The sequence below is a fragment of the Jaculus jaculus genome, chromosome 12 (genome assembly GCF_020740685.1).
Source record: "Jaculus jaculus isolate mJacJac1 chromosome 12, mJacJac1.mat.Y.cur, whole genome shotgun sequence".
Lineage (NCBI taxonomy): Eukaryota > Metazoa > Chordata > Mammalia > Rodentia > Dipodidae > Jaculus > Jaculus jaculus.
The window spans coordinates 50,721,450-50,748,051 of record NC_059113.1 but is presented as its reverse complement, the minus strand read 5'-3'; the positions used below and the strand labels follow the sequence as shown (position 1 = coordinate 50,748,051).

The following is a 26,602-nucleotide window of genomic DNA, read 5'->3' as shown; positions in this document are numbered from 1 at the left end:
ACAGAGAGGAACCCGGAGGCCGGAGAAGATGACACTCACCAGGACTGGGAGACCCAGTGGCCCTGCATGGACTCTTCCAGGCCAACTGTCAGAGCCTTTCAGAAACCAGGAGCCAGGGAGATGGCTCCGAGGTTAAAGGTGCTTGCTTGCAGAAACTAATCCTACAAGTTCTACCCAAGCCAAAAGCCACACACCCTGTGACCTGACCATGCCCTGCCCTGAGGGTGAGGGCACAGAATGACAGGTCTGAAGCATGCAGAGGGTATTTGTGGGAGGACCAAGTGTATTTGCGGAAGTACTGTTTATGCCACTGACTGTTTCCTGTGGCCACTCTAACCAGTCACCTCCAACTGGGTAGCTTAGAAGACAGCAATTTAACACTGAAACAGACTGCCAACAGGCCTGCCATGGCTCAGGGAACTTTTCGGAAGAGGGAGTGGAAAGACTGTAAGAGCCACAGAATGAGTACAAATACCCTGAGGCACGGTTTCCCGCTACCCCGCAGGGAGTGACTGAGGCCTTCATGACCCCTCGGTGACTACCAGAACCCCACTGAGGAGGGACCCCGGGGGTAACGGGAGTTGGGCTGAGCAGCGGACAATAGTGTATAACCTGATAAAATATATATATATAATTAAAGTTTTAAGTAGATTTTTTTTTAAACCCAACAACTTATTATCCCCCAGTTCTAGAATCCAGAAGTCTAAAATTGGTGTCACTGGTCCAAAGTGAAGGTCCCAGTATGAGCTCCCCTCTGCGTAAGCTCCAGAGAATCACAATCAGCGTCTTCCTGTGTCTGGTGGGCTCAGCGGGTCCCTGGCATGTGGCTTCTGCTTGGCCATGGCTCTCTAAGAAGCACAAGCAGAAGAGAAAGGCATTTGTGGCAGGATCCAGCCAAGTGACTAAGGGGCTGTGGAGTGCCAGGATCTGTCTTCTGCCACGGGAGGCCCCAGTGCCCACAGCCAACCTCTTAGCCCCAGACAGTCTGCAGGACATGTCCCTCTTACTGATGCCCACCTGCTTGAGAGCACTCAGCTAGAAGATTCAAATGCTAATCTCCTCAGAAACCCCTCCCAGACACCCACAGCAGTACCTGAACATACATCTGGACACCATGAGGCACAGACAAGTTTATAATGAAACCTCCTCGACAGCCTATCTCTCAGCCTTCTCCTCCTGTACCTACAGGTCACCTATGAGTGTGTGTGGGTGTCCTCATAGATCTATCCCAGAATGAGCTCCCATCACAAGACCCTTAACTTGTTCACATCTGCAAAAGGCCTGTTTATACAAGGCAGCATTCACAGGGTCATGTGGTCAGAACCTGGTATCACTAAGGACCACTATACAGTCTATGGCAAGCTACAAGAGCAAAACAAAACAAAACAAAAACCTTGTGTCTGACTGGATGTCTGGGTGCGGTCTACCCCACCACTAAGTCCCTCCCTGCACTACCCCACCTCCATGATGAACACACTCAGGTCTCTGGCTTCCAAGGCAGGACAGCAAGACAACTTGTTGCCCACAATGTATGTCCTCAGGGCTCCGAGTTTCCTGCACAAATGAGCAGTCCCCAGGTTCAGTCAAACGTGTGCATCTTCTAGGACTCTGGTGGCTACACCTTAGAAGCATGAGACAACAACAGGAGAAAGAGACATGAGGGGGGCAGGGGTAGGTTCCCTGGGGTGAGACACCTCCTTCCCAGACCACCTACAGCACCACAAACTGGCGCTGGTGGAGTCTTTGTCCATGGCCCCCGCCCACTCATCCAGCTCAGAGGAAAGGCAGGGTTCGACTTAGAACTAATATTGTATCCCAAGACTGCTGGGACAAGATGAGATGTACCCACGGCCCTAGCAGCCTCTCCTTTCCAAAATGTGGTGGTTTGATTCACATGTGCCCCATAAACTTAGGTGTTCTGGATGCTAGGTTCCCAGATGATGACAACTGGAAATTAAAGCCTCCTGGAGGTGGTGTACTGTTGGGGGGCGGGCTTATGGGTGGTAAAGCCAGCTCCCCCTTGCTAGTGTTTGGCACACTCTCCTGTTCCTGCTGTCTACCTGATGTTGGCCAGGGGGTGATGTCCACCCTCTGCTCATGCCATTGTTTTCCCTGCCATCACGGAGCTTTCTCCTTGAGCCTGTAAGCCAAAATAAACCTCCTTTCCCACAAGCTGCTTTTGGTTGGGTGATTTCGACCAGCAATGCGAACCTGATGCAACACAAAATTTGTACCCACACACTCTCTCTCCTGCAGCCTGCTAGCATCCCCCTCCATTTCCAAAAAAAAAAGTGGGGTTACTAATCCTAGCAATTTAATGTTTGCTCCTCTACTGAGCCCCTTGAGGCGGGCCACTACGGAGGACTTGTCTCTCCCCAGGCCACCGTGTTTGGAGTTTTCACTCGCACCGCGGGGCTGCAGGCTGAAAACCCTGGGGCTTGAGTGTGGATGGGAACGCTGCAGCCGAAAGCCAGTCACTGCAAGGTTGGGTTCCGGGGTCCACGTGCGTTCATGATGGCCCTGCCACACGCCCTCTCTCCGTAAGGAAAAATGGACCCTTTGTGGGCTGGCTATTAATAGCCCAGCCAGATGTGGGAGCGCCGGGGTTCTTTCTCATGGTTTGGCTGAGTGCCCCACAGCTGTACAGGCAGCAGCCCCAGGGTCCAAAACAAGTGCACATGAGAGGCAGGGGAGGATAATCAGAAGCCCTCCACCCACAGGGACCCAGTGCAGGGCTCATCACAAACACAGCATGTGGTCTGAATAGCCTACCAATGCATTCCAGACACAGCCGTGATGTGGAAAATCAGCCACCAAGGGGGCATGCACCTACCTACTATGGCCTTCACCTACAAATACAATGAGGGCAACAGAAGCCTGGCAAGGCAGGGCCTTGGGTGGGTGGGGGGAGTCATCAGGGTGAGGGCAGGGCTGGGGCTCCCCAGGGTGCCTGCTGAAACCTGTCCCTGTCATCAGGCCCAGCAGGCTGCTTCTGAACTGTCCCACAGACTCAGGAACAGCAGCACTTGTGGCTGGCTCAAAGGAGCCTCAATGCCAGCAGAATGGGCAGACCCTCATACTCTGAGCAGCCAGGGCACACTCAATCCACACTATTCAACACATGGGGCAAGTGGCCAGCAGGTGTGCAGGTTTCCCTGGTGATGATGTTAGACGAGTAGTGACATTTTTTTTTAAATATATTTTATTTATTTATTTGAGAGCGACAGACACAGAGAGAAAGACAGATAGAGGGAGAGAGAGAGAATGGGCGCGCCAGGGCTTCCAGCCTCTGCAAACGAACTCCAGACGCGTGCGCCCCCTTGTTGCATCTGGCTAACGTGGGACCTGGGGAACCGAGCCTCGAACCGGGGTCCTTAGGCTTCACAGGCAAGCACTTAACCGCTAAGCCATCTCTCCAGCCCAGAGTAGTGACATTTTAATAATGTATTTCATTTAACCCAATATGCAGGAAAAATTGTATCCTAATATGTAATCAATGCACTTTATGAAGGGGCACTGCTCACTCCCTGCCAGGTGCCAACTCTTCAAAGCAGGCTGTGGATCTGATGTTTGGGGCCTCTGTCGGTTGTAACCAACCACACTCCAGTGCCCAGGTCAAGCGTGGTGCCCAGCTACAGGACTAGGCAGGGCAGATGTGAGGCACGGGGGAGTCGCACCGCCCACACACACCGATGCTGATATAAGGAGCAGGTCCAGATCCAAGCATGCTCAGGGTGTGGAAACTTCTAGTCACTATAAATGGATGCTTGGCCTGCAGCCCAGGGCAGAGGCCCAGCTGAGGTCTGGCCCTTGCTCTGCACTCAAGGCAGCTGGACGTGCCAAACCTCTAGAGTGTTAGAGCCTCAGGAGCACCCATTGTCCTGTCCTCAACCCCCCCTCCCTTTACACAAAGCCTGCCGCCGATCTCCACAGACCAACACTGAGGACAAGCTCACTTGCATGTATTTTTTACACTAGTAGATCCACAAACTTTTAGATCAGCACCCACAGGACGCTGAGTGCCCATGGGAGTGGATCCTGGGCATCTTTCCTAATGGGACTATAGTTATCGAACCAGAGAGACCCTCCCAGGTCTTGTGAAGCACGCAGACGTAATTACTTTCCATTTCAGTGTCATTTAATTAAACCTACGATTGCTCTACTCAGTACTCTGTATTTCAGACACTTGCTAAAAATACAGCACGCCTTCTATAAGCTGTCTATCCCTCGGCAGGTGAGCAGCCCCAGGGGCTGGGCATACCTGGGCCTTGGGGCCCACAGGAGCACGCATGCCATGGGCTTGGTGAGATGGCAGGGTAGTGATAAAAGCAGCCTGCACACGGAAAGATAGGCCTAGAGCTCAGCCGTCCTCTAGAGAACAACTTAAGCACTTTGTTTCCTGTACTCAGTGGGTCCCCATAAACACATGTAAGTGGAAGAGGGTCTTAGAAAAGAAAACAGGCAAGACACAGCTTCGTATTCTTTCACCAAGTGACATCTGTCCCCAATCCCAAGGCTCATCCCATCATGGGCTCAGTGTTCCCTGAAGGCCTGAGAGGCTCCCCAACACCCAAAACCACTCCAGGCTGTTGTCCTCCCTGTGTAGACACATCAGCTTCCCTCAGAGGCCACCCTTCCATTCTTGGCTGCCTTTCCATGATGGCATCATAGGGACGGGTCCCCAGGGGCAACAGGAAGGACAATGCCTGCTTTGTCCCCACACTAAGGAAATGCAAAGGCCCCTGCACGGGCCACTTCACACTGAGAAAGATCCCTAGGAACTTATTTTTGCTTCTACCTCAGTGCAAAATCTACCACCTACGCCTTAATCTCCTCAAGTATTTCCTTCTGAACGCAGGGACTACTGTTGTGTGCAGTTATCCACAGGAGTGTTACAGTCTGGGGGTGTCTGACGCCTGAGGAGTACTGAGCGCCACCTCCACCGTGCTTTCTCCCATACAAAGACCCCTATGACCGAGTTTCATTCTAAGCTCGACACAGTAAGGCATCAACGACGACGGCACCAAGGACAATTACAACAATCAACTGTAACGAGGTGCACGAATGTGTTCCCTTCTGCTCTCAAAATGCCTCACTGTACAAGACTCCTTTTCTTCTTGTACGTTGGGGGACACTAAAAGCTATGCAAGTCGAAACCACAGATTAAGGGGGGATTATTGCATTTGTGAAGTGAAAGCCGAAGCTGGGGAGATCCCCAGGCCAACAGCAGGATGAGGTGGGGGGCAGGGGAGGACTGAGCCAACAGTAGGAGAGCTGGGAGCCATGCAAACAGCCAGGTTTTCTGGACAAGGCTCAGACACTTGATGATCCTAAACATTGCAACAAAGGCCACATCTGGTCTCTGTCTAATGCAGACGTGTCTGCATAAACATTTAGTTCAAGTCTCTGGGAACAGCCAGCCATGGATGGTGTGGGGTCTGAGTGCCTGTGTCCCACCCCACCCCACACACACACCTCCCGCCAGCAGCTCTGTTTCTACAACCTAATTTACTAGTAAATGGGATGGGAAGGAATGGGATGGGGGATGCCCCACAGGTCCAAGAGTAAGGCTTCCTCCCTTCCTCCCTCCCTCTCTCCCTCCCTTCTCCCAACATCTTTCCCTCCCCCTCCAGGTCCTCTTCTCTCTTCCTCATCTCACAAAGTGAATAAGCAGGAAACCCAAGAAGTGTCCAGAGGCCCCAGAACCGGAGACAGCCCTTTTCTGGGGTGCCAGTAACCCTCCTTGGGAACGCCCAGCTATAGCTCAAACCCACTTCAAGTTAGATGGTGGCCACAATGGCTGCAGCGTGGCTGACGGAGCCTGCCCCTCACAGGCTCTGTACCGGCCACCCATTCTTCACCCACACAGAATGCGGATCCCACACAGGGGCACGTCACATCCCGCTGCAGGCGCCCTCAGCGCTGCACGGGGCCGCCTCCACACTCACAGATGATGGCACAAGAAGTGAAAGGCAAGCCCAAGGCCAAGAAGCACCTGAAGGGTAGGGGGCTCTGTCACAATAGTTAAGAGAGGGCGGCAGACAGGGCCAGAAATGCCCCATCTAAGTGGCTGGGCACCTCACCTTACCAATTGTGCCTCAGCATCCTTGTCTGTTAACAGAGGACACCAATGCCCTTCTGGACTACGGGGACGTGCTTGCCACACATGGGTTTGTGTACACCAGCACTCCTGAACCCCAGATAAACTCAGAGCCCTTCTTCTGTCCTTCATCCCAAACTCCTAGGCGCAGGGGAGCTCAAGGGGCCAACACCCTACTCCACTTGTCTCACCCTCCCAGCCCTGCCGGAGCTGCCCTCTCTCAAGGACTTCCCTGCCACAGGTGTGGCCTGTGGCTTAGGGGACATTGGAAAAACAGGGGCCAGCAGCTTCCTTGAGATCTCTAGACTAGGAAACAGGCCACTTTCAAAGAGCCAATACACACTCCTGAAAATGAGGTCCCCATGGAACACTGTGGGAGAAAGGGTTCCCAGACTGGGACACAGCCTCTTGGGCAGGTCTTCAACCCTAAGCTCCTCCTAGGGAGGCTGGCCTGGGGCGCTGGGCTAATCACCTGTGAGAGTTTGTTCTTCTTCACTGTAAACTTGATGCAAATACACCCACAGGTGTATTTGCGAGGGCATTTCCTGAGTGGTTTGACAGAGCAGGGAAGACCCGCCCTGAACGAGGCTGGCACCAACCAAAGGGCCGGGGTGTGGACTGGAGAAAGCCGAGCCTGACTGCAGCGGGAGCGGCCGCCTCACGCTCCTGCCGCCATGCCTTCCCCAGCGTCACGGACTGTACCCTCCAACTGCGAGCCCCAAGAAACCCTTCGTAAGTTGCTCTTGCCAACTATTCTGTCACTGCAATGAGGAAGTAACAATCCATAACCCACAGGGGTTTCACTGAGCAGTTCCTTGCTGGTGGCCCTTCCCCCATAGCCACATAGGGGTGTTTTTTTCAAGGTGGGGTCTCACTCTAGCTCTGGCTGACCTGGAATTCACTGTGTAGTCTCAGGGTGGCCTTGAACTCATGGTGATTCTCCTACCTCTTCCTTTCCAGTGCTGAGGGATGTGTGTGCTACCACACCCAGACACACAGGGTTTTTGATGCTATTGTAGCCACACCCCTCAACCTGACCATGACTTCTCCCCTGATCATGAAACCTTACCTATTGACCCCTCGCCTAGACCATGACCTCTCACCCAAACAGGAACCATTCCCTTTGACTGTGAGCCCTTTTCATGCAGCCTTGGCTTCTAGAAACAGATTTCCTGGTTTGGATCTCCAGTTATTCCACAGGGCTAGGCACAGAGCAGACCCAGCTGCTAACCAATAGGGACACTTTTTTGTTTTTATTTTGATTTATTTATTTTTGGTTTTTCAAGGCAGGGTTTCACACTACCCCCGGTTGACCTGGAACTCACTGCGTAGTCTCAGAATGGCCTCAACCTCATGGCGATCCTCTTACCTCTGCCTCCCGAGTGCTGGGATTAAAGGTGTGTGCCACCACACCTGGCAGGGTCACCTTTTCTAAAGGAACCATCCCTGGCATGTGGGTTTCATCGCTCACCTAGGGATCAGTGTCGTCACAGATTCTAGCACTCAGGGCTCAGCTGTGTCATGCTGGTGTTAGCAGAGTCTGAAATAAAGAGTTGGAAAGGAGATATTCTATCACGACCAACTTTGAACTATAATCCCTCACTATACACACTCTACCTTTCCCCCCAAACTCTTCAAGAGCACCACTGAAGACGGCAGTATGTCACAGGGTGCAGCACACCTGGCCAGGTGAGATCAGGTGAGGGCATCAGAGCTACAGGCAGGCCGTAGCAGAAGCATGAAGAGGGCATCATGTCCACCCTCCCTGACTTGTCCTCTCCATAGCAGAGCCTCCGGTATGGGCTCAGCAAGCACAAGAGGGAGCCAGGCAGTCAAGCCACAACAGAAGTTAAGTCAAGCACAAGGTCACACATGTCTACTAGGCGGCACAGGAGCCTGGAGTTCAATTTCAGTGGCTGAGGCCCTAGCGTGCCAAGTCTCTCTCTCTCTAAAATAAATAAATAAATAATAAAGGGTGACATCTTAATATGGGGTTTCCAATTCTGCCCCTTAGTCAGAATTGCAGACTAAGATACGTCTGTGCTGGGGCTGGGGAGATGGCTCAGAGGGTGAAGTGCTTGCCATACAAACATGAGGATGTGAGGTCAGATCCCTAGAACCCACATAAACGTCAGGCATGGTGGCATGCACCTGTAATCCCAGCACTGGGGAGGTGGAGACAGGAGCATCTCTAGGGCTTGCTGGCCAGTCAGTCATTCTAGTCAAATTGGTGAGCTTTGGCTTCAGTAAAAGATCCTGCCTCAAAAAAATAAGGTAGAAGGCTGCTGAGAAAGAGAGCAGACATCAACCTCTAGCCTTCATTTTAAAGTTTTAAATAGGTGCTTAAAAGTCCAAACTCGGAAAACAGAAAGAGGCAAAAGAGTGAGAAAGAAGGAGAACGAAGAAAGTAACAGAATATGTGAGTTTTAAAAATAATCTTGAAGTGGAAGGGGCTTACTATGTATTCGCCACATGTGAGGAGAAATAAAGCAAGAGACTGAGAAGATGCAAAGAGCTCCTTCCCCATGATCCTGAGGCCACTGGGGCCTCCCCAAGTTCCCACCCAGGTCACAAAACTGCAAAGGGCAAATTAAGAGGTGGAGGTGTTCCGTGTCGCTGATGATGCAAGGTGTTATTTTCATCTTATAGAAGAGCAGAGATCTGAAGTGACATCCTGGCCAGAGCCAGGAGGGGTCAGGAGAACCTCCAAAGGTGAGAAGGCAGAGCAGCAGTGGCCACATGACCTGGCCACCAGGCACATGTCTTGCCACTCTTCTCTGCCATGGTTTGAACAAATAACTCCAAACTCCATGTGTTGGAACTTGGCTGCCATGGTGCAAGTACTGTGAAGATGGAAAGTTAATCCTCCATTCCTATGGTGCTGGTATTCAGAGGTGGGGCTTTCGGAAGGCAATTAGAGCTAGATGAAGTCATGAGGGTGGGGTTCCTGTGATGGCATTAGTGGCTCTTAAAGAAGACAACCTGAGAAGAGACCTGAGCTGGCATACTTGCCCTACCTCGCTTTGTGATACCCTCGCCAAGTTATAATGAGCAAGACGGCCTCATCAGTACCAGCGCCGTGCCCTTAGACATCCAGCCTCCAGACCCAAGGGCCAGATAAAACTTTATAAATTACCCAGCTAATGCAACATAAAACGAACTAAGACCTGTTCCTACACAGCCACAAAAATGCGCTAAGGGGGCTGCAGAGATGGTTTAGCGGTTAAGGCATTTGCCTGCAAAGCCAAAGGATCCCAGTTAGACTCTCCAGGACGTAAGTCAGATGCACAAGGGGGCGCAAGCATCTGGAGTTTGTTTACAGCGGCTGGAGACCCTGGTGTGTCCATTCTTTCTCTCTCTCTCTCTCTCTCTTTCTGCCTCTTTCTCTCTCTCAAATAAATAAACAAAATGTAAAAATATTGTAATAAATAAATTAAATTAAACTTTTAAAAACGGGCTAAGGGTCATTCTCGGCATCACAGCAAAGCCATGGAAACAGCTGCAAGGACCCTCAGCAGGTGGCTCTGATGCCAAAATCTACGCAGAGGTTACTAAATGAAGAACAAGGCCACTCTGTGTGGGGATGGAACTGTCCAAGATAGGATAGGGCTGGGCAGGAATGGTTAGAGCAAGGACGTGCACCACACACATGTGTGAATAGCTGTCCAGGAGGAACAAGCATCAGTCAAGAAAGTACCACAGGGCTAGAGAGATGACTTAGCAGTTAAGGCACTTGCCTGCAAAGCCTAAGGACCCATGTTTGACTCCCTAGATCCCATGTAAGCCAAACACACAAAGGTGGGCAAGTGCAAGGTCACACATATCCACTTGGTGGCACAAGTGTCTGGAGTCTGAGTTCAGTGGTTGAGGCCCTGGCATGCCAATTCACTCTCTGTCTGTCTCTCTCTCCCAATCTCTCACTCTCTCTAAAGTTAAAAAAAAAAAGTACCACCGATTCTCATGCTGTGGACAGACAGGCCTTGGCTTGGTCATTGCATCTATATGATTTCCTGCTTGCTGGTGACACTTACTCTACATACTCCAAGACACATGCTGCATCCCCTGCTTAGCAGGCCCTATTTCCCTTTGAGGAACCTCTACCCTTCTAGTGCATAATGGTACATAAACAAAGAAAGGCTGGCTTAGGGCTGGTCACATGATCCCCCTCATGATGGCAGGCAGATTTTCCTGCCACACATACATACACACACTCATGCAAACACTTAGATGTACATGCATGCTATGAAACTCGTAGACACACAAATACACCCATCCATACCCATGCACACACATCCATCCATCCACACACCTATACACACATGCACTCATGCATACTTACAAGCTACGCTCACAGACACACATACATGCACTCTGAGAGGTCCTTGGCCTTTCCCCAGGAGCCACACCCCACTCCCCACCTTTCATACAGATTCTGAGCCACAGCCACTTCCTGGAGACCCAGGAGCCTCCATCCAGCTGTTTTCGCACATAGAACCTGTAGCAGAGCCCTGCCCCGGTGAATGAAATCCAGACCTGCGGACCCCAGTGGGAGTCCTTATCCTGCAGAGCCGTGGGCCAGGCCCAGGAGCATGCTCTTCTAATGGGCGCTGCTGCCTGCTAACTTCTAACTGATGCTACCACAGGTCTGCGGCCATCCAGGGAATCGCATGGGTGACAAGGACAGTTAGGAATATAGAAGCCCAGTCACTCTGTTCATCAGTACTTTAAGCACCTTGTACAGGGGCTGATTGCATCACAAGTCTCTCCACCACACACAGCACGGATACAAGGAAATAAACAGCTGAAGCCGGTAATTCCAGGAGGGAGACGCTGCTAGGACACCAACGCGAGTAAGCGTCTACACCTAACACCCCATGGGACCCAGGGATCATTGGTGTCAATCCAGGTCTTTGGCGGCTCTGTGGCAGCCTGCTTTGTCACCCTGCCTCCAGTGACAACCCTGAAAGCTGGAGCAGAAGCTCCAGCAGAGGGGTGAGACGCCTGGCAAGGGGGGGGGGGGTCAGGCCCAGCTGGCAGAACAAGGGAGCCAGGGCTAACAGGTAAAGCACAAAATTGTGACCCAGTCTGCAACACTCCAGGTGACAACTGTGACACTGCCCTGAGCTTCCAGAAAACAGTGACAGCGTTCTAGTGGCATGTTGTGTTCTAGAAAGGCCACTGCAAAAAGGACTTTCCCGACATAACTGGGCTGTCTATCTGGACAAGGCCAGGCTTAGAAGCTTCTACTTGGAATCTCCTGGTGACCAGAACTACCTCTCCCTGCTGACTAGTCACAACAAAGTCTGGGCACCAAGCCTTAGGCCACCTTCTTCCTTCCCTTTCTCTAGGCCCCATGGACCCCAACCCCCTCCAGGGAGCCAGCAGACCAAGGGGACATCCTCTGAGCGTTCTACATTCACCCGTGCCATAACCAGCCTAATTCAGGGGACAGTGTCCTCATAGTTGGAGTATAGACAGTTCCTTCTTGCCCTGCAATAACTTTCCTAAGAGAGTCTCTTCTCATTAAGTCTCCATTTGGTTTACGTTTTGAAGTGCTAGAGGTAGAATCCAGGACCATGTGCATGCTAAGAAAGCCATCTGTCAATGAACTCCGTCCTCAGAACTCCATTTGTTTCTTAAGTGAACTGTTTACAAATCACAAACAAGCCCTCCCCAGAAACACATCACACATCCACACAGTGAATTATGCACTACCTGGGAAGCAAGGATGATCCATCACCCTTGAGGGCAGTGCGTAGACACACCCAGGAGAGTGTCAGAAGAAACCTCTTGTGGTTTTTCTCCACCCTAGGAGGGTAGATGGAAAGTGGGGTGCCCTAGCTGTCATAAACCCCAATGTCCTGACATGCTCAAGTCCTGGGGCCAAGGTTTCCTGAATGACAAATGAGTTACAAATTCCATAAGGCTGTGGTTAGCAAGTGTTTTTCTAGTAGCTCATGAAACTGGTTTAGGTTAGGAAGTGAAGTTCTGGGGCTCTGATGATTCCACAAACTACACAGAACATGCTGTTGACATCTGTCTCCCCAGAACAACTCACAGGGTCCCAAAGAAATGCCTGGAGGGACTGGAGAGATGGTTCAGTGGTTAAGAGTACTTCCTGCCTGAGAGATAGCTCAGGACCCACATAAACAGCCAGGTGTAGCCACAAGCTTCTGTAACCTCAGTCCTCTAGGGGAGCAGAGACTCCAAAATCACCTAAGCCCCCCAAAAAGGCAAGATACTGGGGGTTCAGGAGATGGTTCAGAGGCTAAGGCATTTGCCTGCAATGCCTATTGACTTGGGTTCAATACCCAAGTATTCATGTAAAGCCAGATGCACAAAGTGGTGTATGTGTCTGGATTTCATCTGCAGTGGCTAGTGACTCTGGTACACTCATCATTCTCTGTCTCTGCTTGGAAATAAATATATAAAAATGTTTTTTTAAAAAATGGCAAGCTACAGGATCAGTAAGAGACTCTTGCTCAAAAAAAGAATGAGTGGAAGTAAGATGGAGCCAGACACCCAAAATTTCACTACGGCCACCACAGAGGAGCGCACCCTGCTGCAGGCGAGTGCGTGGGCACACGCACGGGCATCCACCCAACACATACAGACAGGCATGGAGAAAAAGGAAAGCAGAAATGCCTAGGAATCGCTGCCCATCGCTGTCTTGCAGATCCTTGAAATGTAATTACTTGAAAAACGGAGGAGGATGGGAAGTCCTGCTGACCTCAGTTCAGATCTGAAGATAAGAGGGTAGTGAAACTCCCAGTAATTAGGATCTCGGCGTGTGTACTTGGGAGTCGGAAACCGCACAGATGCTTTCCGGAGTGAAGCAGGCTCCAAGGGAAGTGCTCACTGCTACCCCTCCCTCACAGGAACTCGGAGGTGAGAAGAGCCGGAAACGTGCTTTCCCTGGGCACAGGCTGTATTTGCTTTACGAAACAGATTCTTGGAAGCTGGGCATGACGGTGCATGCCTGTAGCTCCAGGTACTGCAGTGGCTGAGACAGGGGGATTGCCTGAACCGGTCTGTGTGACACAGGCAGGCCATGGCTCAAAATAAATAAATAAAAACTGAAAAACCTTGTAAGAATCCCCCCTCCCTCCAAAAAAGGAAAGCGGCTACAACAGTCTACAGGAAATACTTAATGCCCACTGCTCAGCAAGCCATTGCTATTATGCATTTAAAGCTGTCCTCAGTCACCCACTCACAGAATGGCCAGGCCTTCTCTGAGATGAAAACCCACTAGAACGGCACACCAGCGACATACTGTGTGAACTGCTCCCTCCACAGAGCAGTGGACATTAAGGTTATTCAAAAATGCTCCTGGGGCTTTCCTCGATCATATATTGACCTTTCTATTTCTGATCAAGGTCATGATCACCCTCTGTTGCTGCTGATTTGGAACATTTTTTTTTTTTTTTGCAGGGGTGTGGGGCAAACTAATTAGTACATCCACAGGATTCAAGGCCAACTCTGTAGCCAGCAGCTCCAGGGCGCTGTATTTAAAAAGCAAAGGAGGTCAACTAGAACATCAGTTCTGCACTCACCCAAATGCTTGCTGCACTATCTACCTCCTGTGATTTCCTCACAGGCAGGCCCAACGCGAGTGGAGGCGGGACTTACCTCAAACAGCCAGGAGGGCTGGGAGCCTCCCTTCCTTTCAAGTGGATCACACTGTCACAGGATTAATTATAGATTAAACACCTTACTAGAGAGGCCAACCTCTTTCTCTCTCTCTCTCTTTCTCTCTCTCTCTCTCACACACACACACACGTTTAAACTGAATTGTTGATTTAAAACAAAAGGTGGGTCTCTCATTCTCTGTCTCTCAAATAAATAAATAAAAATATTTTAAATATATATGCTGGTGGGCTAGAGAGATGGCTTAGCGGTTAAACGTTTGCCTGTGAAGCCTAAGGACCCCGGTTTGAGGCTCAATGCCCCAGGACCCACGTTAGCCAGATGCACAAGAGGGCGCATACATCCGGAGTTCATTTGCAGTGGTTGGAGGCCCTGGCACGCCCATTCTCTCCCTCTCTGCCTCTTTCTGTCTGTCACTCTTAAGTAAATAAATAAAAATAAACAAAAATTTTCTGAAATGGTTTTGCAGACGCCACTGTTCTGGGCTGCAGGTTCTTGTCAGCCATGGTCAACCCCCCACTGTGTTCTTTGACATCGCGGTCGATGGCGAGCCCTTGGGCCGCATCTCCTTCGAGCTGTTTGCAGACAAAGTTCCAAAGACAACAGAAAACTTTCGTGCTCTGAGCACTGGAGAGAAAGGATTTGGTTTTGGGGTCATGCTTTCACAGAATTATTCCAGGATTCATGTGCCAGGTTGGATGGTAAGCATGTGGTATTTGGGAAAGTGGAAGAAGGAAGAAGGCATGAACACTGTTGAAGAAATGGAACGCCTTGGGTTTAGGAATGGCAAGACTAACAAGATGGTCACCATCGCTGATTGTGGACAGCTCTAATACCGTTGATTTGTTCCATCTTAACCACCAAACCATTCCTTCTGTAGCTCAGGAGAGCACCCTGCACTCTGCATCTGCTCACCATACCCTGTAGTCTGTGTTCTCGCTGCAGTTCTTTGGTACTCTTTCACTCTCTCAAATAAATAACTAAATATTGTTTTTAAAAAGAAAGGGGAGGAATGACTAGACATCCCACTTCCCCTAAGATGAGTTCCAGGCTGACTCTGCCTACTTCCCCAAGTGCCAGAGGATCTAGAAGGGAAAGACAAAACTCATCAGGATGGAGTGCAGTCTGAGCTTCCGGAAGAGAAGCGAGCAAGTGTCTGCTCGCCTCACACAGGGCCAGATGATGACAACAAGAAGTCCGTCTGTGCGAGTGCGGGGTGGTGAACCAATTAAACATGGCCATAGGCACAGATCACAAACAGGATGGAGAAATGCACTCAGGACTGCCTCCTGCCCGCCTGAAGGTCACTTTATAGAGCCCCTTAGTGGTGACATCCAGTGAGGAACAGACAGGAAGAGGTGCCTAACGCCCTGGAAACCAACATCCCAGACAAGTGAAAGCACCACAGAGGCCAGCCAAGGTGACGACTGTTAAACAGTCACTTAACAAAATGAGCACGCGGCAAAATGTTACATAAGGGACTGGGGAGATGGCTCAGCAGATAAAGCGCCTGCTGTGTAAGCATGAGGACTTGAATTCAGCACCCACTACATGTCAGGTGGGCAGGCACCACCTACAGCCCCAGCGCCTGAGAGGCAGTGACAAGACCAGCCAAAAGGAGAGCCCTGTCTCAGTAAATAAAATGGGCAGCAATCAAGGAAGATTCCTGGCATCAACCTCTGGCCTCCACATGCATGCATACCCACACACGTGTACCAACATGACCCCCAACAGGCAGATGAAACATCTTAGAACTGGACCAAAGCCATATTGAAAACATGGTGAATGTTCTAAACACCATCGTCTTAGTCACTGCATGTGTCCACTATTCACCTGAGGCATCCTGCTTCTGCTGCTGCTGCTATAACTGATCACCCAAGAAGGCTGAAGTACCAGAGTGTGGTGCTGGTATCTGGAAGGCCTTCCTGCAGTACTATAACATGGACAAGAGAGAGAGAGAGCCCCCAAGTGTGTAAGCTCAGCTGTCTTCCTCTTCTCAGAAAGCCACTGAAGCCATCATGGGGGCCCGTACCCTTATGGTCTCACCTATAATGGCTAATTTTTATTAACCATTTGACTGGATTACAGTCACAAGGAAAAACACCTCATATGTAGAGGCTATTGCCAGAAAAGTTTGAATGTGGTCACCATCCCATGGCCTGAGGTTAAGGTCTAAAGAAAAAGGAGAAAGTGAGCTGAGCACCAGCATTCATCTTTGCTTCCTGACCACAGACACAATGTGACGAGCTGTCTCACGCTCCTGCCACCATGACTTCCCCACTACAATGGACTGCGCCCTCAAAATGTGAGCCAAAATAAACCCCTCCTTCCTTGAACTACATTTGTCACAGTAACAAAAGTAATTAATACATCCTCTAACCCTAGTTACCTCCAAAGGGCTCACCTACCAACATCATCAACACAGGAAGTTTGGAGTTCTGTCTGCAACATGTGACCTTAAAAAAATTATTTATATATATATGTATATATATATTTTTTGAGGTAGGGTCTCACTCTAGCCCAGGCTGACCTGGAATTCACTATGTAGTTTCAGGGTGACCTTGAACTCAAAGTGATCCTCCTACCTCTGCTTCCCAAGTGCTGGCATTAAAGGCATGTGCCACCATACCCAGCTCTAAAATATTTTTTTATTTATGTATTTATTTTAAAGAGAAGGAATGAGCATGTCAGAGATCCTAGGCACTGCAAACGAACTCCAGATGCATGTGCCACCTTGTCATCCAGCTTTACATAGGTACTGGGGAATCGAACCTGGATCCTTTCTTTGGCTTTGCTGGAAAGTGCCTTAACAGCTAAGCCATCTCTCCATCCTTCATCCTCAACAGGTGACTTTTAAAGACGTGTGCCACCACACCCGGCAACATGTGGCTTTTAAGGGGACAAACACACCATAACATTATTATATGAATATTACTTCAACAACAACAACAAAAAATCTATAGGAAGTAAAGGAAAATTGAAATCTCTCAATGGACACAAAACTGGCTTTTCCTGTGGAGGGACACTGCCTTTCCGCTGTCCAGGAGCCATTTGCATGCCCACAGAGGAGGACAATTTGTGTTGCTATCACGTGACTATAATTTCAGAGCCACGTACAGTCAGAAGCCCTCCATCTAACACTCTTCTCAAAGGCTGGAACAGGAAAGGGGTGGAATCCCGAGAGTCTAAAAGACAATGAATGAAAGGAGAGCTGGGACGGGCTCCTGCGTTTCTGGAGAAGGGGAGGGTGTGCTAGAGAGCAGAGCACGAGGCACTAAGCGCCCACATGCAGAGCAAGAAGCCAAGGCCCCAGGTATTGTGGCTGTGAGGGTTCCCAACTTTAAACAGTGCCCCAGCTGGCTGTGGGGCTTCCCCCGCCTGGTGTCACAGCTGTTGGAGCATAGACCAGATACCTGAAGTGAGTGGAAAGTTCAAACAAGAATACTCGGGAAATCACCTGAGTTTATGTGAGCAGCAATGGGTGGATTTATTTCATCTGGGCTCTCTTCAGGGCTTCGGGAACACCTCTCAGGGATGCAGGCTTGCCTGCCCTGGGCTTCCCTTCTCTGAGCTACTGCAAGGCTGTAGGAAGACCCAGTGGGTTCTCCAGTACCTCACCTAGAATCATTTCTAGAGGATGCATTCAAGAGCCCAGACATGCAAACAGTCACAGACCACGTGGGCACGCGCCTGGCTGCCCTTGCAAGGTGCACACGTACCCAGGGGGACAGCCAGGACCTCAGTGAAGGTCACCACTGCCCACAACACATATACCAAGTAACACTGGGGTGGCACAGCTTGAGAAACGTCTCTTGCCAACATGCACCTCCTCACTCAAGGCCAAGCCAAGGGCACTGTTTTCCTGCAGCGCATACCCACCACGCAACGCCTGCAAGCACATGAGGTGGTACCGCGCCCAGACCTCTCCCTGCTCGCTGATGGCTGCTGCGTCTGCACTGTGTGGGCAGCCAACTCACAAGCACATGTCGCCAGGTTAAGTCATAAGCGCTCACTGGCCCGGTTCACACTAACTGTGAAGTGGATGCAGGCTGCTGGAACCTTCTTTATGATTTTATTCCCTTTCCATAGCACTCTCGTTACTCTGTAACCAGAAGGTTCTGAGTCACCAGTTCCAAGACTCAGGGCATCTCAGAGGGCTTTGTTACTCTTTTACAAACAATCAGAGCAGAAACTGAAATGTCACCAGCCTCCTGGAATGAAACGGAATTAATATGCAGCATTCACACCCTTACACATGGACGCTAGCTGGGGTTTCCCCTTGTTGCTGAAGCTGAAAAGTTTCCATGAGCAGAAATGGGCAGCCCTCGCTTGCCACGGCTCCAGCTTCTGCACCCGTCCTTCCACCCCCAGTGCCACCCTGCTTCTGCTCTCACGCTACAGAACAGGGCAACCCTGTGAGGGCCCCTGAGCTGAGAAAAGAAAAAAACACACATATCTAACACCCTCCAGACGCCTCAGAATCCTCGCAGCTCCCAATCATGAGGTTCCCACAATTCGGGCCTTAGGAGGCTTCAAGTGCCAAAACGATAATCAGACCTCTGTGCTCAGGGGTTTCACAGGCATGGGTCAAAATATCTTTTAAAAAAATGAAGCACTCGGTATTTGTATATGTTGCTAGAATTTAGACTGTATGAAAATAGATTCTAATGTGTTTATGTCTTTTTAATAAATTGTATATATGTGAAAAAATGAGGGCTGGAGCCAGCCATGGTCGGGATACAAGTAGGAAGATTGCCATGAGTTCGAGGCAGCTTTAGACTACATAATGAGTTCCAGAGTTAGCCTGGGCTAGAGACCCTACCTCGAAAAAAATAAAAAAAAAAAAGAAAAGAAAAAGGCAACATTCAGAATCAGTAAAAAGAAACAAGAAGATGAGCAATGGAGAGGGACAGTGAGTGAGCAACTGGAGGGGCCAGTCAGCGTCCTCTGGCATCTGCTAATGCTCATGGTGCCACAGCTACACACATATCACACCCACCACACACACCACAAGCATATCACACCTACTACTGCACGTACACCACACACACACACACACACACACACACACACACAGAAAGAAAGCTCTGCTGGTGCAGTCTTGTCACCATTTCCTACATAATATAAACATTTCCTCAGCACACGCACTATCTTGGATACTGCGAGTCCCACAGATGGTCTAAACTATAGCATCTCAGTAAAGGGACTTGAGTCTCTGCAGATTCCGGTACCAACAGGGGTCCTGTGGCTAATCGTCTCAGGGACAGAGGGACGAGTGTGTACACCAGTGCAGCTCCGTCGGTGGAAGAGCTGATTTTTTAAAATTATTTTTATTTATTTATTCGAAAGTGACAGAAAAGAGGCAGGTAGAGACAGAGAGAATGGGCGCGCCAGGGCCTCCAGCCACTGCAAACGAACTCCAGACACATGCGCCCCCTTGTGCATCTGGCTAATGTGGGTCCTGGGGAGCCTCAAACAGGGGTCCTTAGGCTTCACTGGCAAGCGCTTAACCGCTAAGCCATCTCTCGAAGAGCTGATTTTTAAAAATTTATTTGCAAGGAGAGAGAGACACACAGAAAGAAAGAGTACATGAGAGAGAATGGGTGCACCAGAGCTTCTAGCCGCTGCAAATGAACTCCAGATGCATGTGCCACTCTGTGCATTGGGCTTCAGGTGGATACTGGGGAATTAAACCCAGGTTGTTAGGCTTTGCAGGCAAGTGCCTTAACCACTAAGCCATCTCTCTCCAGTCCAGAAGCTGATTTTTTTTCTTTTCTTTTCTTTTTTTTTTTTTGAGGTAGGGTCTTGCTCTACCCCAGAATGACCTCAAATTCACTATGTAGTCTCAGGCTGGCCTCTAGAATTCCTACCCCTGCCTCTCAAGTGCTGGGATTAAAAGTATGCACCACCATGCCTGGCTCAGGAGCCAATTTTTAATACCCCCCCCCCTTTTGACATATCTGCATGTCTGACACTAAACATGGGGATTGTGGGAGTGGCTGTTGGTTGAGAGCTTGCCTGGCAAGCAGGAAATCCTGGGTTTGATGCCCAGCACTGCATAACCAGGAGCAGTGGTACCTGCCTGTAAACCCAGCCCTCGGGAGGTATAGGCAGTTAGAACTGAAGCTCAAGGTCATCCTTGGCTATATAATGAGTTCAAGGCCAGCTTGGGATAAATGAGACTCTGTCTCAAACAAATCACTTAGATTGCTTTATAAAAAGAGGAAACTATAAAAAAGGAAAGGCACAATTCTTATGAATCGTTGCTTGAATATGACCACAGTGGAGGCAGGAAGGCGAGCCTTTTGCATAGTCCCTGCCACCTTCCAAGAGCCATGGGAGCACCAGGGGACAGAACTACAGCCAAGTCACCTGCAAGTGTCTTACCTAAGCAGAGTGTTGATGCCCTCGGTACACACCCATACCACAATGCTCATGCAGTTGGCAGCAGACAGCAACATGAGGCAGACAGCTTTAGTCCCAACAGCCCCGGGCAACAGCCACCCAGCCCAGTCTCCGGAATACACAAGACCAGGATGACCGCATCACGTCCGCTTGTCCCACACTCACCAGCACTGTCACTCAGCACTCTAGCGTGACTCAGGATCCCCACTGGCCCATGCCTCCTTCTGTGACAGAGATGTCCAGACTTTCTGAATGTGTAAAAACCGACTTTCTCTTTATCACTCAAAAGTCACTCAATTTTTAAAGTTCAGCATGAGACAGATTTTTTTAATTAAGTGAAGCAGAAATAATCTTGCTTGAACAATTACTGAAAAACTGTAACCTCCTTCCTCATTTAGATCAGGGACAAGAGCCCAATCTACAGCTTCGTTCATTCAAAATGCTCTCCATTTTACACCGTGAGGCAGTAGGGGACAGCATGCCTTTGGAAGCAGCTACGGCCACCCCTCTTCAAGCCCATCACACAAAATCAATACAGGACTCTGCTTAAGCATCACGCGGAAGGGAGGCCTGCGGCACTGGGGACAAGCAGGACATGCACAGCCTAGCACTGCTGCCATCAGCCAGAGACATTTCCCCCAGGAACCTGCTCCCATGGAAAGCTTTGGCCAAACTGCAGACAAGTGAAGACAAGTTAGCAAGTCTGTAAGGCAGAGAGAGGAGGGCGGGCACACACTCAGACTTACAGAGAGACACTAATGGGCAGACCCAGCTGGGATGTAGGCCTCCCAAGACAAGTCACACCTATGTGTCTTCGCAATGATTTTACTGATATATGATTCTGTAGCTTTATAAGCTACAGTACTCAAAGAATATAATTCACACCAACATTTAAAGATTAAGCAAAGTTTGAATATTAACTTTAAAAACGAAGTAAAGGGCTGGAGGGACGGCTTAGCTGTTAAAGCGTTTGCCTGCAAAGCCAAAGGACCCAGGTTCGATTCCCCAGGACCCACGTTAGCCAGATGCACAAGGGGCGCATGCATCTGGAGTTCGTTTGCAGTGGCTAAAGGCCCTGGTGCACACATTCTCTCTCTTTCTCTGTCAAATAAACAAATATATAAAATAAAATATTTTTTCAAGAAAATGAAGTAAAAGGCCCGGGAGATGGCTCAATGGTTGACACTGTCTGCTGCACTAGCCTTGTCACTGGAGTTGGACATAGTAGAACAAGGTCTGTGATCCTTGTGCACCGCTGAGCAAGATGGAAGGCAGCGCCAGGAGAATTCTAGAAGCTTGCAGCCCAGCTTCTGGAAGTAAGAAAAACCCAGTCTCAAATAAGGTAGAAGGTGAGGACCAGCACACTGAAGGTGTCATCTGATCTCCAAACACACACACATGAAAAAAATTAAGTAAAAACATATGAGCTAATTAATTTATTTCTCTTATTATCTTTCATAAATGAAATCATAATATTTTTTAAATTTTTTGTATTTGTTTATTATTAGAGACACAGAGAGAAAGTAAGAGAGAGAGACAGAGTGTGTGTGTGTGTGTGTGTGTGTGTGTGTGAGAGAGAGAGAGAGAGAGAGAGAGAGAGAGAGAGAGAGAGAGAGAGAGAGAGAGAGAGAGAGGATGGTGTGCTAGGGTCTCCAGCCACTGCAAATGAACTCCAGATACATGCACCACCATGTGCATCTGGCTTACATGGGACCTGGAAACTCGAACCTGGATCCTTAGGCTTCACAGGTGAGTGCTTTAACCACTAAGCCATCTCTCCAGCCCCAAGATGGTTTTTTCCTGAGGTTTAGGTCTTAGGTCTAGGGCTGAGAGAAGTGCTAATGGTGTTGAACTCAAGGTTGCACAAATTCTGGCCCAATGTTAGCATAGTTGGTTGTTTTGTTTGTTTTTGTTTTTGTGAGGTAGGGTTTCACACTAGCCCAATCTGACCTGGAACTCACTATGTAGTCTTAGGGTGGCCTTGAACTCATGGTGATCCTTCTACCTCTGCCTCCCAGATGCTGGGATTAAAGGAGTGCACCACCATGCTTTTTTTTTTAACTTCTCAGGCAGTCTCCTGTATCCCAGACTGACCTCAAATTTGCTAAGTAGTTGAGGATGACCTTGAACTTCTGATCCTCCTGCCTCCACTTCCTTAGTGCTGGGGTGACGTACCCATGCAGCACTAGGGAACAAATGCAGGGTTTGTGCATACTAGGCAAGCACCCTTCCTACTGAGCCACATCCCAGCCTTCCTTCCAGGCCCCCATACTGGGGATGGAATTCAGACCCTCACCCATGCTTGGCAAGCACTCTACTCACTGACCCCCGCAGCTGGCTGCTGCCAACGTCACTGTTTAAGTTCTTAGGTACAGCAGCACCGCCTCTGTGCGCTGGCTTATCACCTGTGTCCAAGTTTCTGCATCCCAGCAGGTCTGACCGAGGCCTGCTTTCCTTCTCGCCCTCCCCGTGGCCCTTCAGGACTCCCTGTCTTCTTACCTCGCCTCTGAAACACACCTCTCCATTTGGCTCTCCTGCCTGTGTTTTCCAAGTAAGCTAATGTGCAGCCTTTTGAGAAAACAGACAAAACATAAGTAAATCCATACCTGTTAACACATCACTTGGAACAGTGGTCTGGAGGGCCATGCCACAGGGGAAAGTCTTGTCCCCTCTCCAGCTCTCAGGTTTCCTCACAATGGTAGAAAGCCAGCCAGATTCTCCATGTGTGACTGTTCCAGGGCAGCAAGGTGGCCTTTCTGGGGACACGGAAGCCACACAGGTCACTGCGGTGCTGGGTATTAATTTACAGTCCTGTCACCACATGCCAGCAAGTATCAAAGCCTCCTGTTCATGCTAGTGAATCTCACTGCATAGGAGACCAATGGGATCAACCTGAGGGCCCAGCAAACGGTACCTCACTAGGCCTGAAGTTCTCAATATCTGAATGAATAAATTCCAATTCACAACATCAGAAGAGAAAGAGGAGTTACTACCACAAACCCCACAGACATTAAAAGGGGGTACAGGAAACAACCACACTCATAAGTGCTTGGCTCGGAGGAAAAGATAAAACAACCCATACTCACCCAAGATGACACAGATAACCACATCATACCATAAATGCTAAGGAAACTGAACACGCAGTTAAAACCCTCAGAAAGAGACATCTGAAAGGCCTGATGGTTTTACTGAAAAATTCTACACATGCTAACAAAGAAGTGAGTCAGACGTGGTGGCGCACGCCTTTCATCCCAGCACTTGGGAGGCAGAGGTAGGAGGATTGCTGTGAGTTTGAGGCCATCCTTAGACTACACAGTGAATTCCAGGTCAGCCTGGGCTAGAGTGAGACCCTATCTCAAAAGAGAGAGAGGGGGGCATAGCATTACCTTGATAGCAAAAAAAGCACTTCCTGTATTAATATGGGAAAAAAGAATAATTGTGATAATTTGATTGCTATATCTTTAAAAGTGCCTTTGTTTTTGGTTCCATGAATGTCACCAGAAGAAAACAGATTTGACACTTGGTAGTGAATTTCACTTGGCATAAAATACAAATTAAATATAATCTTATACTGCAATTGGATGGATTTTTTAATATTTATTTATTTGAGAGAAAAAGAGAAGGAGAATGCGAAAGGAGAGAGATATATATATAGAGAGAGAGTAAATGGATACATCAGGGCTTCCTGCTACTGCAAATGTACTCCAGAAGTGTGCACCACTTTGTGCATCTGACTTTATGTGGGCACAGGGGACTCAAACCTGGACACCAAGCTTTGCAAACAAGCGCCTTTAATTACTGAGCCATTTCTCCAGCTACACTGCAAACCAGAAGTGGAGGTTCACACCTGTAATCCCAGTACTGAGTGAAGCAGTGCAGAAGCAAGACAGCTTTCTTACAGGCAGGCAGCCAGGGACAGAGGCTCAAGGAGATGCCACCTTGCCCGCCCTGGCAGGACTAGAAGCTACGTCTGACCCAGTCTCATTCAAGATAGCTATGGCTACTCAGTAACAGCTTCTTGCTTCTTCTTCAAGTTTTCTGGGGCTCAGTACAACTGCACACTGACCCCTCCTGAATTAGCATCTTGAGTCCACCAACCAACCAGGTCTCTCCCTTACATACCTGTGACTGATGACGAGGCTCATCCTAATTGGGTGTATGGCTCCTATAAAGGAGGCTAACCACAACCATGTTACACTCTTTATTCTCCTGGTGCCTCTGGTAGGCAAGTTCTCAGCCCAGCTGGGGAGGAGGAGGATTTCTTTCTGCCTGGGCATTTTCCTGCTTGTTCTACATGTATTTTATTTTTGGGTGGTTCTTGCTTTGCTACATGTATCCATCTCTTTAAGCTGAGCCCCAAACATTCTCTTACTCCACTCTGACCATCTCGGGTGATCCTGTGACTTGGGTTCCCATGCTTTGCTTTGCTCTTCGTGTGTGTATGTGTGTGTGTGTGTGTGTGTGTATGTGCGCATGCATGTGCGTGCACACGCACACATGTGCTCAGACTTTTCCTTAAGTGAAGGAGGGGGAAACTATCTTTGGCTTGGGCCTTTTAGCTAGCCCTCCTTTTAGATCCTAAGTCTCCCTAAAATAAATCTTATAATTCATAATTTACCTTTTTCTGAGCCCATGTTTTCAATTCTTTGTTAACTTGGATAAGAACCTGGGATCTCCTGCATCTTTATGGAACTGAATTCCTCCCTGGACCCAAAATCGTGCATCAGGACGTAAAAGCAGGAGAATGGCAAGTTCAAGGCCAATTTAGACTACAAAGAATACTGGGATACAGGGTGAGACCCTTCCTCAAAAAAAATAATTAGGGCTGGAGAGATGGCTTAGCGGTTAAGCGCTTGCCTGTGAAGCCTAAGGACCCCAGTTCAAGGCTCGGTTCCCCAGGTCCCACGTTAGCCATATGCACAAGGGGGCGCATGTGTCTGGAGTTCGTTTGCAGAGGCTGGAAGCCCTGGCGCGCCCATTCTCTCTCTCTCCCTCTATCTGTCTTTCTCTCTGTGTCTGTCGCTCTCAAATAAGTAAATAAAATATGAACAAAAAAAATTAAAAAATAATAATAATAATTAATTTACTTTTTATGTGATTTTTAAGAATATTTATTCTTTTGAGGAAGAAAAAGAGACAGATAGAGATAATAGGTGCTCTAGGGCCTCTAGCCACTGCAAATGAACTCCAGACACATGCGCCACCTTGTGCATTTGGCTTACATGGGTTTTGGGGAATCGAACCTGGGTCCTTAGGTTTTGCAGGAAAATGCCCTAACCACTAAGTCACCTCTCCAGCCCTTATGTGATTTTATTGGCACATAATGTACACAAAAGGGAAAACCAATTTAGAATTTTTAAGTACTTGTGTGTATATATGCATGCATTGTGAGTGTATAACAAATGTGAAGTCTTCTGTTTTTATTTGGTGTGTGTGTATATTCATGTGTAAAAGTAGTGAATATCAGTGTGTGTATGTGGAGGTCAGAGGTTGACAACCTTGGGTGTGTCCTCACCCTCTTCAGCAAATGCTTTATCCCCCAAACCATCTCCCCAGCCCCCAAAACATGAAATCTTAATTTTACTTCATGTATGGTTAGGAAAATAACAATTAGCTTTTTCTTAATTTGTGCTATCGTTCTGTCATTCACTTACCAAAAGGCCTTTCACTTAGCTTGATTATGTCTGACTAATTAATGAAAGTGATTTGTGTTGTCTCATTCCTGTAGTCACAGCAGGGGCACAGCACAGTGAACCATAGCTTTGCTTCCAATGTGGAGAGAACAAGAGCTCAACTGGCTCCTCCTGTGAACAGAAGAGAAATGGGAGGCTATCTCCAGTCGTATGTACAGAAACAAGTGTGAAATGGTAAGAACTAGTTGGCATCTGGTGAAACTAACTTTTAGCCAGGCACAAAAGGATAAATATTGTACAACTCCACTTACAAGGGACACATAGCAAAATCCACAGAGATGGAATGTTGAGTGGTGGGGAGGACATGGGGAGTTGTCCGTTAATGGGCACAGTGTTTCCATCTGGGACAATGGAGACTCTGGGGGTGGAAGGTGGTGACAGTCACACACAATGTGAATGTACTTTTAGCTCTGCTGAACTGTGCTCTTACACCCAATTAAGATGGTATGTATATTTTACTAAAGTAAGAAAATAGCCAATTTTGCAGGGTGTGGTGGCACACACCTTTAATCCCAGCACTTGGGAGGCAGAGGTAGGAGGACTGCTGTGAGTTTGAGGTCACCCTGAGACTATACAGTGAATTCCAGGTCAGCCTGGGCTAAAGTGGGACCCTACCTTGAAAAACAAAAAACAAACAAAAAAGAACAACAACAACAGAAAGCCTCAACTTCTTCATTAGAAAAGTAGAGTCGCAAAACTGCAGATGGATTAAAAATAAAGCAATAAAAGAAATTCAAGGGGAGATAAGGACATGGCT

The 26,602-nt window shown here is 48.8% G+C and overlaps 1 protein-coding gene across 11 annotated transcripts in view; it reads right to left on the bottom strand.

The window, feature by feature from the left end:
• The window catches only part of Sema4d (semaphorin 4D), a 118,674-nt gene that overhangs the window by 71,669 nt on the left and 20,403 nt on the right, over positions 1-26,602 (bottom strand). For 2 of the 11 annotated variants that reach the window (XM_045131742.1, XM_045131743.1), the window contains exons 2-3: positions 25,807-25,956; positions 22,759-22,908 (exon numbers count right to left, since the gene is read on the bottom strand). The exons of 6 other annotated variants lie outside the window; for them this stretch is intronic. The gene's annotated coding sequence lies outside the window, so the exon portion shown is untranslated. Of the gene's footprint in view, positions 1-7,571; positions 7,641-22,758; positions 22,909-25,806; positions 25,957-26,602 lie in introns of all 11 variants that reach the window. 3 more of the 11 variants (XM_045131740.1, XM_045131744.1, XM_045131741.1) reach the window with 2 other exon arrangements.